Source organism: Peromyscus maniculatus, chromosome 17 (genome assembly GCF_049852395.1).
Source record: "Peromyscus maniculatus bairdii isolate BWxNUB_F1_BW_parent chromosome 17, HU_Pman_BW_mat_3.1, whole genome shotgun sequence".
NCBI classification, from domain to species: Eukaryota; Metazoa; Chordata; class Mammalia; order Rodentia; family Cricetidae; genus Peromyscus; species Peromyscus maniculatus.
Window position 1 is genome coordinate 51,919,003 of NC_134868.1, and position 15,115 is coordinate 51,934,117.

A 15,115-nucleotide genomic window follows, 5' to 3' on the forward strand; every position below is an offset into this window, starting at 1 on the left:
AAAAAAAAAAACAGATACCAGCACTTAGAATTACACTCTGCTCAATACCAGATGCCTAGATGTCAGCATAAAAAAACAATAACAGCCAGAACATATGTCTCCAATAGAGCCCAACAACCTTACCACAGCAGGCCCTGAATATTATAACATAGCTGAAACACAAGAAAAAGACCTTAAAACAGCCTTTATGAATATGATAAAGGTTCTTAAAGAGGAAATGAATAAATCTCTTAAAGAAATCCATGAAAACACCAATAAACAGTGGAAGGAAATTAATAAAACCATTCAAGACCTGAAAGTAGAAATAGAATCAGTAAAGAAAACTCAAACTGAGGAAAATCTGGAAATGAGAAATTTAGAAACTTGAACAGAAACCAAAGAGGCAAGCTTCACCAACCGAATACAAGAGATGGAAAAGAGAATCTTAGACATTGAAGACATGATAGGAGAAGTAGGTACACTGGTTAATGTTACTCCTGGCACAAAACATCTAGGAAATCTGGGACACTGTGAAAACACCAAATCTAAGAATAATAGAAAGAGAAGAAGAAGAAATCCAGGCCAAAGACACAGAAAGTATTTTCAACAAAATTGTAGAAGAAAATTTCCTTAGCCTAAAGAAGGAGATGCCTATCAAAGTACAAGAAGCATACAGAACAAATAGACTAGCCAGAAAAGAAAGTCTCCTTGGGCACATAATAATCAAAACACTAAATGTACAGATCAAAGAAGGAATATTAAAAGCTGCAAGAGAAGAAGACCAAGTCACATATAAAGGAAGACCTATTAGAATTACATCTGACTTTTCAATGGAGACTCAAAAAGCCAGAAGAGCATGGATAGATGTGCTGCAGACTCTAAGAGACCACAGATGCCAGCACAGACTACTATACCCAGCAAAACTTTCATACACTATAGATGGAGAAAATAAGGTACTTTATGATAAAGTCAAATTTAAACAATCTCTGCCTACAAATTCAGCCCTACAGAGGTTACTAGAAGGAAAACTCCAACCTAAGGAGCTTAACTACACCCATGAAAACACAGGAAATAATCTCACACCAGCAAAACCAAAGGAAGGAAACACACACACCACACACCAACTAGACAGAGAAATGCAGGAGCTAAGTGATGTTATAAACTAAATGGACCTAACAGAGATTTACAGAACATTTTACCCAAACACAAAAGAATATACTTTCTTTTCAGTACTTTATGGAATTTCATCCAAAATTGACCACATACTTGAACACAAAACAAGACTCAACAGTTACAAGAAAATTGAAATAATACCCTGCATCCTATCTGACCACCATAGATTAAAGCTGCATATTAACACTAACGGAAGCAACAAGTTCATAGAAGTTTAACACAATAGAGTATTGAATCAGCTGTTAGAAAATAGACATTATGAAATTATCTGAAAATGTAAATTACCCCAATGAAATGTTTTTCCTTTGTAAGAGTTGCTGTGGTCATGGTGTCTCTTCACAGCAATAGAACACCTAAGACATAGGCCTATATCCAACTATGGTTGAAATATACCTGTATACTATATTTCAAAATTCATAATTTCTTTTTTAATTGATTTATTTTTATTTTGTGTGCATTGGTGTTTTGCCTGCATGTGTATCTGTGTGAGGGTGTCAGATCCCTTGGAAATGGAGTTACAGACAGTTGTCAGCTGCCATGTGGTGTAGCATGAATTTTAAAAGGTCTTATTAAAAACAAACCTGGAGCCAGGTTTATTGGGGTGAATGCTGGAAGATCAGAGAGACAGAACAAGCCACAGCTAACCTCACCTTGCCAGTTCCTTAGCTGATCCTGTTTCCTCAGACTGGATGCCTCTCAGCTAAACTGTGCTGCTCAAAAGCCTAAAAGTTTAACCAGACTAAAAGCTTAACCAGCTCTAGCTTCTGGTCCCCACACCTTAAATACCTTTCTGCTTTCTGCCATCACTTCCTGGGATTAAGGGCTCACTTCTTGGGATTAAAGGTGTGAGTCACCATGCCTGACTGTTTCCAGTGTGGCTTTAAACTCACAGAGATCCAGATGGATCTCTGCCTCCCAAGTGATAGGATTAAAGGCATGTGTGCCACCATTTTCTGGCCTCTGTATCTAGTGGCTGTTCTGTTCTCTGACCCCAGATAAGTTTATTAGGGTACACAATATTTTGGGGAACACAATATCACCACAGTGTGGTTGCTGGGAATTGATCCCAGGTCCTCTGAAAGAACAGCCAGTGCTCTTAACCACTGAGACATCTCTCCAGCCACCCTCACACACACACACAAAAAAAAAATAACAATTTCTTATCACCCTGGCATCTTTTCCTAAAAATGTACCTATTTTTTCCTATGGCAAGAGTCCAGGAAAACATCACCCAGTAGAACAGCTTGGAAGGACGTGGTGCCTCCCAAGAACACAGCTTTGATCTTATGCTGTAAAAGTAAACACACAGGCAAAACCTGAAGACAGCAGCGCCTAAAGAATCTAGACATAAAACAAGTGTAAATGGCCCATGAGCTACTCGATCTTTGGAGCAATAATAAAATTTCTGTGTTAAAATCGGAGAATTTAAAGAAAATATTATCAGTTTAAGATTTACTGGCAATGCACGGCATGGTAGTGCCTACCTTTAATCCTAGCATTTAGGAGGCAGAGGCAGGTGGATCTCTAAATTCAAGGCCATCCTGGTCTACAGAGTGAGTTTCAGAACAGCCAGGACAACACAGAGAAACCCTTTCTTCTGGGGGGGGGAGGGGATTTATAGCAAAATTTAAGAATATGAAAGATAAATAACAGTGAAAAATGGGGAGGGAAGGGGCGAGAGTTATGAATTTAGATTTTAAAATATATTAATAAAACACTCAAGAGTAACAGAATAACAGAAGAAAAAATGAAAGTAATAAAGAATATAGAAACAAAGAATATAAAAGACATTTTCTCAGAGATAAAAAGTCATATAATTTCTAAACTGAAAGAACTTACAAAATGCAAAGTAGGTATATGAAAAGAGAATAGCACACATACAGATGCTTATATACACACATGCATATACACACACATGCATACACTATATACACACACATGAACACACACTATGTACACACAAGTGCACATACATTATGTTCACACACATGCACACACACTATGTACACACACATGCACTCACACTGTGTACACAAACATGCACACACTGTGTACACACACATACTCACACACTGTGTACACACATGCACACACATTATCTACACACACATGTACACACACTATGTACACACACATATACACACACTATGTACACACACATGCACACACACCATGTACACACACATGCACACATACTGTGTACACACACATGCACACACATTATGTACACACACATGTACACTTACTGTGTACACACACAAGCACACACATTATGTACACACATGCACACACACTATGTACACACACATGCACACATACTGTATACACACACATGCACACACACTGTGTACACACACATGCACACATATGCACATACATACACTATGCACACACTCTTTCCAGATCATGACCTGGTGACTGAAATATCCTTCAGCATCCCTTCATCTGTGTAGTTCTCACTGCCCCCTGACCTCTCAGGTCCCTCTGTGCCAGTAAATGTTCCTTTCCATCCAAGTCAGGCTCGGTGTCCTCTTCCTTGATCCTCAGCCCCTGAGCTTCATCTCCTTCCCCGTCTAGGGACATCTGATGCTTGTGCCACCAGTGATGAGGTAATGGGTCCTTACTCCATCTCTCTCCAACGTGATGCTTTGTGCTAAAACAGATGCTCCATCTGGATCTATGTGAATACTCTCAGCACACATCTCTAGAGTGACCCACTTAACTAACCGCTCTTCCCTGTGCACCTCAGCGTTCAGGGTGGTCACAGCTACTCACAAAATAGAAGGTCTAGAAAGGACTCTGCTTCCCCACACAGACTGCTGAGGAATGTGGGGTAACAAAAAACCTCTCAAACTGGAATGGAGGTTCCCTTGTGAGAAATGAACAAAAAAAAAAAGTCACAGAAGGGTTGGCATCCTATAAATGTAACCTTAAGAACCAAGTGTGTTCTAGATTGAGAGCAAAAAATCCCAGTCCTCCAAGTCCCTTTCTGGGATGTAGTTTCCTTTCATTCCATGATATAAAAAAGCACGCTTATTCAGCAGCAGCCTTTCTAAGAGGCTGTGCTTCTTATCTTGCTTAGCCCACATAATAATTGCCTAAATAATAATGCCATTCCACTTTTAAAGGAAAAGACACTAAGTTGCAGAAATGTTTTCTAATGTCTCTAGTCATGAAGATAGGAAAGCGGAAAAAAATGGAATGACCTCCTAGACAGCCCAATTCTCCAGTTCTTATGCTAAATGCCACCCTGAAGGACTGGGATACAAACAACAGAAGAGAAAGCAGTGGACCCGAAGCTGTGTCTCATTTATCCCCAAGGTGAGACCTCACTCTACCTGTCTTCACATTGTTAAAGGGAATTGTGTCTCCAGAGAGCTCAGTAAGCCTCCCTGCTAAACCTTCCATAGATGTCCCTGAAACTAGCAGTATGCCCCTGAAAGCCAAGGTACACCAAGGTCTAAAGCCTCAAGATGCCTAACTTCTGGGGGCTGTCACTTTCCAGCACCTGCCGGTGGTCCCTTTGTGACACCATAGAACCACTTATCCAGCTTTTCTGTAAGTCTCAAGTGCTCACCTCCACTACCCCAGTGAAAGTTTTGACAGAATCCACCTCACATCTCTCCACTGGACTCGAAACCACTCCTAATATAGATGGGAACAACATGAATATGCTAGAATGAGTGATGAAAGAGCTGATGACCTGGAATATAGTAAACTTTTCCAGTTTGCTTTTACCCACCAGACTCCTTGAGTTGTGTGTTGGAGGAATTCTCTCAAGGGAGGACACAAACAACCTTTAAGGTACTAAGTGAACACAAAGGTTCTTTCCTTCCCAGATTCTCCTGTAATCTTGTGACTGAGATGCCTCTCCTCTACTATCAGGACATGTTCTGAGTTTAGGCAGATCGTGAGGCCAAATGATAGGGTTAAAAACAACAACAACAAAGGGCAGAGACTGGGGGATGGTTCAGCAGACTTGTCATGCAAAACAACCTGACTTTGATCCATGGAAACTACAGTGAAAGGAGAAAACCCATTTCCAAAAGTGTTCTCTGACCTTCACATACACACCATGGCACATGCCCACCTGTACTCATACACATGTTATACACAAGGATAAAGAGAGGGGGGAGGGAGGGAAGGAGGGAGGGAGGGAGGGAGGGGAGGGAGGGAGGGAGGGAGGGAGGGAGGGAGGGAGGGAGGGAGGGAGGGAGGAGAGAGAGAAACTCTGTTTCCATCAATCAGTCTTTGCTCCTCTCTGTGTGCCTCAATGATATCTTACTGAATCTGTTTTTCTACAACTCTGGGTATCAGTCTTTTTCAGTCCATGTCTCTATTTTCATGCCTGACTCTTCAACTTTTATTTCCTCATCTTTTTCCCTTTCTGTATTCTCAGTCTCTCCCTCCTTTTCTCCCATTCTTCTTCTATTTTCCTCTCTCCCTTCCTCCCTCTAGTGCTCACATAATGAACGTATCAAAAGATCTGAAAGATACATGCCTCGGTACAGAATGAGATTCAGGTGGTGGTGGCAAGAGCTGCTGTTGTGACTGTTTTGGTTTCTCATGCAGTGGGAGCTGCCCAGACTCCTCACCAAACCAGTTTCTACGGCACAAGTCGGACCTTGCTCCTGGCAACTGGCTCAAGCAGTTTGTGATCTCTTGATGACTCTGTGAGCTGGTGAATGACCTTTACAAACTCTTTCCTGTGTGTTGCCCATAACCAGGAATTACTGGTTGTAACCAATAACCGAAATATGCTACTTACAGACTTGCAATCTTTTTTAACTTTGAGTCCATGGACTCTCGGTGGATTTCTATATCCTAAGAGAAGATAAAACTAGAGACAGACCTATTTATGGAGACACACAGCTGCCCTACTTCCCATGCTCTCTCTCAATATTTGACCTTGGAAACTTCCTTGGAACACGTGCACAGTTAGAAAAACAAAACTGCTTCAGGCCCCTGAAGGAGAATGTTCTTTGAGAGGAGAGAGGCACAAGAGAAGGCTAGACTGAGGAAAAACCTCACAGCCACTCTTTGTCCTTTGAACGGTAGGGCTCATATTGCAAACTTCCTTGCCACAAAACTCTCAGCATCCCCTAACCTTGAAAACAAAGTAAGCCTGGCATGAAATACCAACTTAGGGTATTCAAAATGACACCAAAATCCATCTGTATTCAGAGACACAGTACCCCTAAGATTGTAAACAACTCAAGGCAACTGACTGGAAATTTGGCTATTAGAGATATACTCTGAATTCCAGTATCTCCCTTTCACTAATCTCTGGTAATGTCCAATCCTGGTGCCTATAAATAAAGCCACAGTCAGGCTTTGGGGTGGCACTGTCTACTCGGCAGCCTAGAATTCTCATTTTCTCTACACTCAGTCCCATGTGGAAATTATGCGTCTCTACTTGCTGATTCTGTTGTTCTTCAGCTCCAAGATCATGCCAGGTATGCCTCTACAGAAGCTGAAAAAATGTGTCAAGGCTGGGGATACAGAGGCTGAGAATAGCTGAGGCTAACTAGTCCCAGGCATGAGGGAACAAAACATCAAGACAGCATCCTGTGGTTGGGTGGTCTAAATCAGCGTTCTTCAAAGGTCTCCAGTCTTTACCTCTGTGTGTCTGCTCAGTCTATCTTAGTGAATCCGACTTTCTACATTTCTGGGTATCTGTCTTTCTCAGTCTGTATTTTTATATCTATACATGTCTAGGAAAGACAGAGATGAAGCTGGTGGAGATATAGGATTAGCCTCAAGTAGTTCTTGCCATCATTTAGGCCCTCATCTTTGCTCTGAATGTGAAAGACATTTTTTATGTGGAAGTGATTCTGTTCAGCCTACAGAAAAGGTTTCTCACACTGAAAGGCCAGCTTCCTATCCAAAGCAAGCTACCCACAGTGACATGGTTAGAGCACAGTGGCTCAAAGGGCAGCCTGCTACAGGTAAAATGCCATAAGTCCTAATCATCAGATCAACTCAATCACAACCTAGGAAATAAACATTGCATCTGCATCACCTGTCACTACTGCATTCTTTTCCCACCTTCTAGAAATAGCACATTGAAAGACCCAACTCATCTCCAGAGAGATGCAGAGAGGCTCTGAGGGCCCCAAAGGCTCAGGGGCCACTGCTGTCTGAAATGTTCCAGGTTGACCTCAGGGAATGGCATTGCTGAGTAAAAGTGTTATCTACTGGGACTCATGTGCTGGTGAGACACTTGCTGTCAGGATAAGATGTAGGAATGAGCATCTTCATTGTCTTCTGAATTAAACATAAAGGTTGCCACCAAGTCTCAAGGACCACTATGAAGGTATGCAATCAGTTTTCATTTCTCAGCACTGCTTGAGTTGTTTCTAGTTTTATTTCCTACTGAAGTGTAGAAGGCAGATAGAAATATACACCAGGTATGTACCACATGCGTTTTGTTATATGCAGGCTCTGATGTGGCTGAACAGTTCAAGTAAGAAGTCTGATAGATTGTATCCTTTCTGTCATTTTCAATGCTCTATCTCCACTTCCTGCAGTTCCTGTACTCCCTGCCCAGCTGTGATATAGGATGGGGTCACTGGGTAATAAATACTAAAGGTGGTATAAACTATCTAGAATATTCCAGTATCTTTGCCACAAAAGGACTATGTTATGCTAACCAGAGGCATTAATACTCACATACCCAGCCAATGAGCACAAGGACATATGTCAATCTCTGACTTCTAAATTCTTTTACACACTTCCCCAAAACTCCTGTAGGGGTCACTAGTCACACCTTAGAAACAGTCTAGGTGAGAAGTTCATCACATAATCCAAAGGTTAACCAGAAGCAGTACTGAGTTCTGTGATCAGCTTCACTTTGTTGCTCACTGAAGCCTGAACTAAAAAGAGAACATCTCCTCTATTGTGACTATTCATTTATCTGGGATGTTATTTGTTTGGTTGAAAAGTCATTGTGGAGCTCATTTCATCCTCTGCTAATTTAAATACACTCACAGAATTGATCCACACCTCTCAGGCCTCCACAGCTTGAGTCTCTACCAATCTTAAGCCCTAAGCTAATGGCTTCCTTTCAACACTACAAACAGGAAGAATCTATTGCATCCTGAGGCCTTCCCCAGCACACTGGTGGCTTAGCAGGTGCACTGGTCAGGAGAAATCTCTAATTAACAAGTCTTCAGTGTTCTGGCAAGCTACTTTGTGTCCTGTAACTTTTTTTCTAGTCCATGTCCATGAATAAAGTCTGTAGATTTATACTACAGGTATAGAGTTTGTTAACACTTTTGAGAATATCTGGGTTGTGCCCTGGGCATCAGGATTTCTCCTCCATGGCCAACCACCAGTACAAAGCAGGTGGGATGAGAATGTACAGGAGTTTAAGAGGCTTCTGTTGTGGTCCTAGCTCTGGCTTTGTGGGCTGCCTGCACATTGGACTCTGATGGACCTCATCACATCTGTCATCTGGGAGAGACGCTGAGTTAGTTAAGCTCAGAGGGCCTTTGCGGCTCTAAAAATACTATATTTGATCCTTCTCTGCCTGTCTATCAAAAGGAAATAGAATGAACACCAATGAATTTTATTCATTTAATTATTGGAAAAAATACAAGCTTCGTAGACCTTCATGATATCAAATCGCTCTCATAAATCTTAGTTCCAAATAATCACTTGGAACATTTCATCACGTACCTTCCTAGTACCAGATAACTACCTGGGAGTATTCCATCATGTGCCTTCTTAGTACCAGATAATCTCCTAGAAGCACTTCTTCATAAAGCACAAGATAATCTAAACATCCTTGAACTATCCTTCTAGCATGGAAAGTGTTTCCAAAAAAAGGCACACAATCTGGAACTGGTGGCTGCTGGGGAGTTGGGTTGACTATGATCCCCCTGATGTCAATGTTGTGGTGATTGTCTTGCCACATAGGGCAATAATGGGTAACATTATAGGAATCTGGAGGACACAGAGAAAGGATATGAGCTGGAGATGGAGAAAATGGGATCAGTGTCAGCAACGGAGCATCCTAGGCCAAGAGGCAGCTCTGAAGAAAGGATAGGATGGTGGAGGCAGCAGATCTCTCAGTTCTCTTCCATCTTTACACCAGGGTCCCTCTGAACCCTCGATGGTGATGATAAATTTCTTCCACTAGGTATTTTGGTTCATTACTGTAATCTCAGCACTCAAGAGGATGAGGTAATGCTGAGGGCCATGGCAGTATACAGCAGGTGACAACTAGTGTTTGACCAGTCGACCCACCAGACGTATAACTCCCTGATGGGGAGCCTACCTGGCAAGCTGTGGGGTCACTGGCTGTGGAAACCAGTTGTTTTCTGTCTGTAACTTTCTCATGTGCCACCATTATACCTCCCTAAAAGAACAGCTGTGGGGTGCTTTCCATAGCCCTTTGGTAGTGTGTTTAACATCTTTGGGCATACCTGTAGTTGTGGATGGTCAGGTTATGATTTCTATTTAAGCTGGGTAATTTTGATGTATAGAAATAACGCTAGGATATTTTACATTACTTGGACTGATATATAATTCTCAATCACAAAGACAGCCTTTTACACAGACAGCAAATTTTGGACTTCAGAACAGATTCAAAACAGACTTATCTGCCCCTGCAGAAAATACACAAAGTCTAATTCCCAGGTGTTGTTTATTGCTCAATCAAGGCCAGGCTGTTTACGTTGAGATAGAGCTCCCTGCAGTGGCTCTCTTTCTGCACGTACCCTGACTGCTCAAGGTTCAGCCAATTGTTTACCATCTAGGACCCCTCATCAGCTTAGAGCTACGTGCATGGGTTAATGTGACATTACTAGCCTAAGAGACTTACCTTGTGTTGTGAGAATGGGTAGGGCCCTGAGAATGTAACTTATAATCGTCCAGAGTTTGACTGTGGGCAGCAGTGGTGGTGTGGAGAGAGATGGCTGTGTAGGACTATGTGAGAGCAGCTGCAGAATGTGAGTGAAGTGTGTGTGTGTGTGTGTGTGTGTGTGTGTGTGTGTGTGTGTGTGCTGAGTGAGAGATGAGGAAGAAGAAGCATGAGAGAAATGTGAGAGAGTGAGTGGGTGAAAAAGTGAGTAAGGAGTGAGTGAACAATGTAGAAGTGTGTGTGTGTGTGTGTGTGTGTGTGTGTGTGTGTGTGTGTGTAAGTATGAGAGAGAGAGCTATGAGAAAGAGCTGCTGCTGTGCAGAGGAGCTGTGTGTGTAAGTATGAGAGAGGAGCTGTACCTAGGAAGTGTGTAAAGTGCTGTGTGGTGAGAGATGTTTAGCTGTAACTGGGTGGAGATTTTTAACTGTGTGGAGGGAAGGAAGATGAAGCTGTATAGAAAAGAGATGTAGAAGAGAACTGTATGTAAAAGAAAGATGTGTAGCCATGTGAGTGTATGTACGTAAAGAGAGGTAGCTGTATGCAGCAGTATGGAGCTATGCAGCTGTGTGGAGACAGAGTCAGAGACCATTCCTAAGATGAAGTAAAAGAGAAAGTTATCATCAGAGAGAGTATGTTTACCTATATTACCAGTCAGATAGCTAGAAACTTATTTCTAAATACCCTCAGATAGAAAAAGTCTAGCCTCTAGCTACAAAAGAATTTTTCCTAATCCCTCGCTACTCTGAGGTCTTCTATTCACAACCCTGGAGCAGTTCTGGGGAGCTGGGCTCCCCCAGTCCATGATAAGGTAAGATTATGTCCATAATTTAAGGCCAGCCTGGACTTCAAAACAAGTATGAGAGTATAGCCGAGATGTAGAGGGAGACCTTATCTCCACTCTCATCCCCCTCAAAAAAAGGAAAGAAAATATTCTACATATGTCCTTTCCAATGTAACAGTCACAAATCATATATGGATATTGATCGCTGATACACTCCCTGGTGAGTGAATTCCATGAAGACCTGCTTTTATTAGTGTCCCCATGGATCAATTATTCAAAATATCCTTAAAGCAGAAAATTCTGTGCTTGTTTTGAAAAGCTGTGTCTTGCTGTTATCAAATTTACTAAGACCACTGTGTCTATAGGCAGAGTATTCAGGTCTTTCTGTTCCTCCTTGCAGATACTGGCATGCTCACAGAGTCAGCCTTTGTAGGTGATAGTATAAACTGCTTCAAAACTGGAGGGAAATGTTTCCACGATCATCGCCCCTTCTTTGAACAAATTGGCAACTGCTGCAATAATCCAGGCAAGTGATGCAGGAAACCCACAACACAATGAATGGCAGATGCCAAAAATCACATGAAGGATTTGTAACCACCCCTTTAATAATGGAAGTCATGTTTTGGAGAATGTCATCAACAGAATAAAATGAGTCTCCTGTGAATTTTGAGTAAGATGCGGTATGTTATTCGATGGCATTTAAAATGAGGGACAGGACAGGTCAAGAAGGATGGCCAGGGATGGAGCAAAGTTTTTTCTACTTAATTTTATAAAGAATTCAAATTTAGACTCATTTCTTTCTTTCCACAAAAGGAATTTCAGGTGACTGGAAAAGGAAGCCAGGTTATGGGGATCTTTTCAGCCTGTGAATAGCTTCTCTCTCAATCATCACCCTGTCTTCATTGGGGTTTCTATCGCTGTGATAAAACACTGTAGCCTTGAGTGGCTTGTCAAGGAAAGGGTTTATTTCACATACACTTCCACATCACAGTCCATCATGGAAGGAATCTGGGGCAAAAGCTCAAGCAGGCCAGGAATCTAGAGGCAGAGATTGATGCAGAGGCCATGGAGGGGTGTCACTTCCTGTCTGGCTCCTTATTGCTTGCTCAGCCTGCTTTCTTATAGCACCCAGGACCACCAGCCTAGGAATGGCCCTGTGCACAGTGAGCCAGGCCCTCCCACTTTCATTATCAATCAAGAAATGATGGAGGGCTAGAGAGATGGCTCAGAGGTTGAGAGCACTGACTGCTCTTCCAGAGGACCTGGGTTCAATTCCCAGTGCCCACATGGCAGCTCACAACTGTTTGTAACTCCAGTTCCAGGGGATCTGATACCCTCACACGGACATACATGCAGGCAAAATGCCAATGCACATAAAATAAAAAGAAATAAATTTTAAAAAGAAATTATGGAAAGTGCCACATAGGCTGCTGTGGAAGAAATGCACCAATAGTTTTACTCAACACTGGACCCACCATGCTACAATACTGATTTACTACTGCAACACTGTCAAGCCTGTTAATAAGGGTAACCTCTTACTCTCCTAATTGCAGCTGAGGTCTATTCCATATAAGGAAACTCATGCCTTGTGCTATAAACAAAGTTGTACCCCATGGCTAGAAAAGTCATAGTCCCAGTGGGCCCATATTTTGCTAAGAAGTTATGTTGTCAAGCTGCCTGCTAAATAGTTATGCTTACACCTGTTGGACTCCAAAGTTTAGGGTCTCAAGTGGGTGCCCCAAGAACCCAGACTCCAGTCCAGTTGATGCAATAGCAGGAGGATTTTATTATTAAAGCTTCTATATAGAAGGGCAAACCCCACTCCTAAGAGCAAGAGCCGCCTCTTACTGCAGCCCCATGGGGGTTTTTAAAGGAAAAACCCACAAAAGCCATAAGATTACAATTTCGTTTCACAAGATCATGGTCTGGGTACAGAGTGATCACAGACTGGGTACAGTTATGTCAACAGGTACATTTTTCCTGAAACCTCAAGGGGGGGTTGGGGTATCAAGGTGGGAGTGGAGTTTACACACAGGTCACGGTGGTCCTTCCTGGAACACCTGCAACTATCCCAGTCACAGTTGAGCACATCTCTTAACAGAAATGTCTTTACATTGTTATATGGTTGCAGGGGAGATTGAACAATGGCTAAGTCAGGTTGCCCTTGGAACTAGATTTTTAGTTTCTCATTTCCTGGTGCTTGAAGTTTCTCTTTTCCAGAGGCTTGGGGGTGTAAGCCTGAAGAGCTAGGGTCTTTCACACCCATAAATTGTAATGCCCCAATCTTGGTCAGAGAAGCTTCCTGTCACAAATGCTAGTAGCTAATGCAGAGACTCATAACTGTTCAGAGTGTCGAGCATAAGAAAGTGTAAGTGCTCAGCCATAGATAGGACATTTACATTAAAGCCCCATCCCAAGGCTCAGGAATATCATGGAAGAAGGGGTGGAAAGAAAGCCCAGGAGGATGAGAAGTGCAGTGAAATGCTGTCCCCTGGATGTGATATGACAGTTGTACACATGAAGTCACAGCATCTGTGGTTACCTGTACAGACCCATACAAAATCAAGCAAGTTAAAAATACCAGCAAAGATCCAGATGGTGGTGGTTCACGCCTTTGATCCCAGCACTCAGGAGGCAGAAGCAAGTGGATCTCTGTGAGTTCGAGGCCACCCTGGTCTACAGAGTGAGTTCTAGGATATCCAGGGCTACAGAGAGAAACCCTATCTTGAAAAATGGAAAAAAAGAAAAGAAAAATTCCAGCAAGAAGTAGGAACATACTTCTAAGACCTCAGCCCAAGCTGAGGAACCCTTGACAGGTGATGGCTGCTACGAGGGGACAGAGTTATTGGTCACTGATAGGTTGTTCACCTCCCCCACCAGTGGATGTACCCACTTAACTCTGTGGGTTATAATAATAATAATAATAATAATAATAATAATAATAATAATAATAAATGAGGACATGAAATTTGGAGAGCGGTGTGATGGAAGGTTTGAGGGGAGATGGAGGGAGGGAGTAAGAGTGGATATGTTCAAGATACAATTTTACATGTCTGGATTTTTCAGAGAATAAAAAATTTGGTTGCTAGTAGCAGGAGGAGGGGAAGAATATGAAAATGCTGGTTACATAGTATGTCGATTCCATTGGGCACAAGGAAAGGTTTCAAGCTCTGCTCACAGCTACATGACCATACTGAGTCAAGATGCATGTTTTTCAAAGCTAAAACTGGGGCTGGAGAGATTGCTCACAGATTAAGAGCATTTGTTGCTCTTCCAGAGGACCAGGGTTCAATTCCCAGCACCCATGTGGCAGTTCAAACTCCAGCTCTGGGGGATCTTACGCCTCTGGCCACTCACAAGCACATACCCATACGCAGACACACACACCTATGCATAACTAAAAATAGTTAAAAAAATAAATCTTAAGAAGCCAAAAAGAGGGGAGCTCAAATGTCACAGTCACCACATCCACCTCACAAAAGAAGGTTCTGTGTTGTCACACACGCCCCCCCCCCCCACCATGAGGTCCAAATACTCTCTCACACATTGCATTGAGGCTGCAGATGTCAGTAGCCACAGTTCCCACCGTAAGATCTGACTTCAGACAAAGACCACTGAGGTGTTTGGAGATACTGATAGGATAGTGTCCCTCCATTTATTTACTTCTTAGTCATGTAAAAGGACCAGCTGGGGACACTTTATGGCACAGTGAGGTAGAATTGTGTGAGGAGCAAGAGAAACACTCACTATCACATTCCAGTAACTAAGCTTTGATATTCTTTCCACCATGTAAAACCAAGGCAGGTGATATTTTCATTTGCAGCAGTGAGCACACAGAGCCCACACTTGATGTGTCATCCAAACAACTAAGTGCAGAAATGCAGTCTCTACCTCACCAAGATGTAATATTGAAAGAAGAATTGTGGGAACTAGGCCAATGCTGTTCTTCATGACCCACTCTAACTTTGTAATTATTGTTTTCCTTTCATTGCGGCGTGCACATGAGACCCACTCCCACACACATCTCCCAGTTTACTTTCTCTGGTAAGAGGACTCTTCACCTCTTAATTGGTCACACTGTGTGTCTCACCTTGAGGAGACTGCTGGGAGTGAGTCTAATATTGCTAGGCATCTGGAAGCAAAAGGGAGGTAGAAATGTTCTAGGAAGACTCAAAGCCCTGCCTGGCACCTGCCACAGAGTGTCCGGCCATAAAGCATCTCCATAGGTATGGGGAGTTCACATTTTCAGATGGGTGGATTACATTGCTTCTGCTGGCAGGAACTTAAGGGATCAATGTCCCCTAAATCTTTTAAAG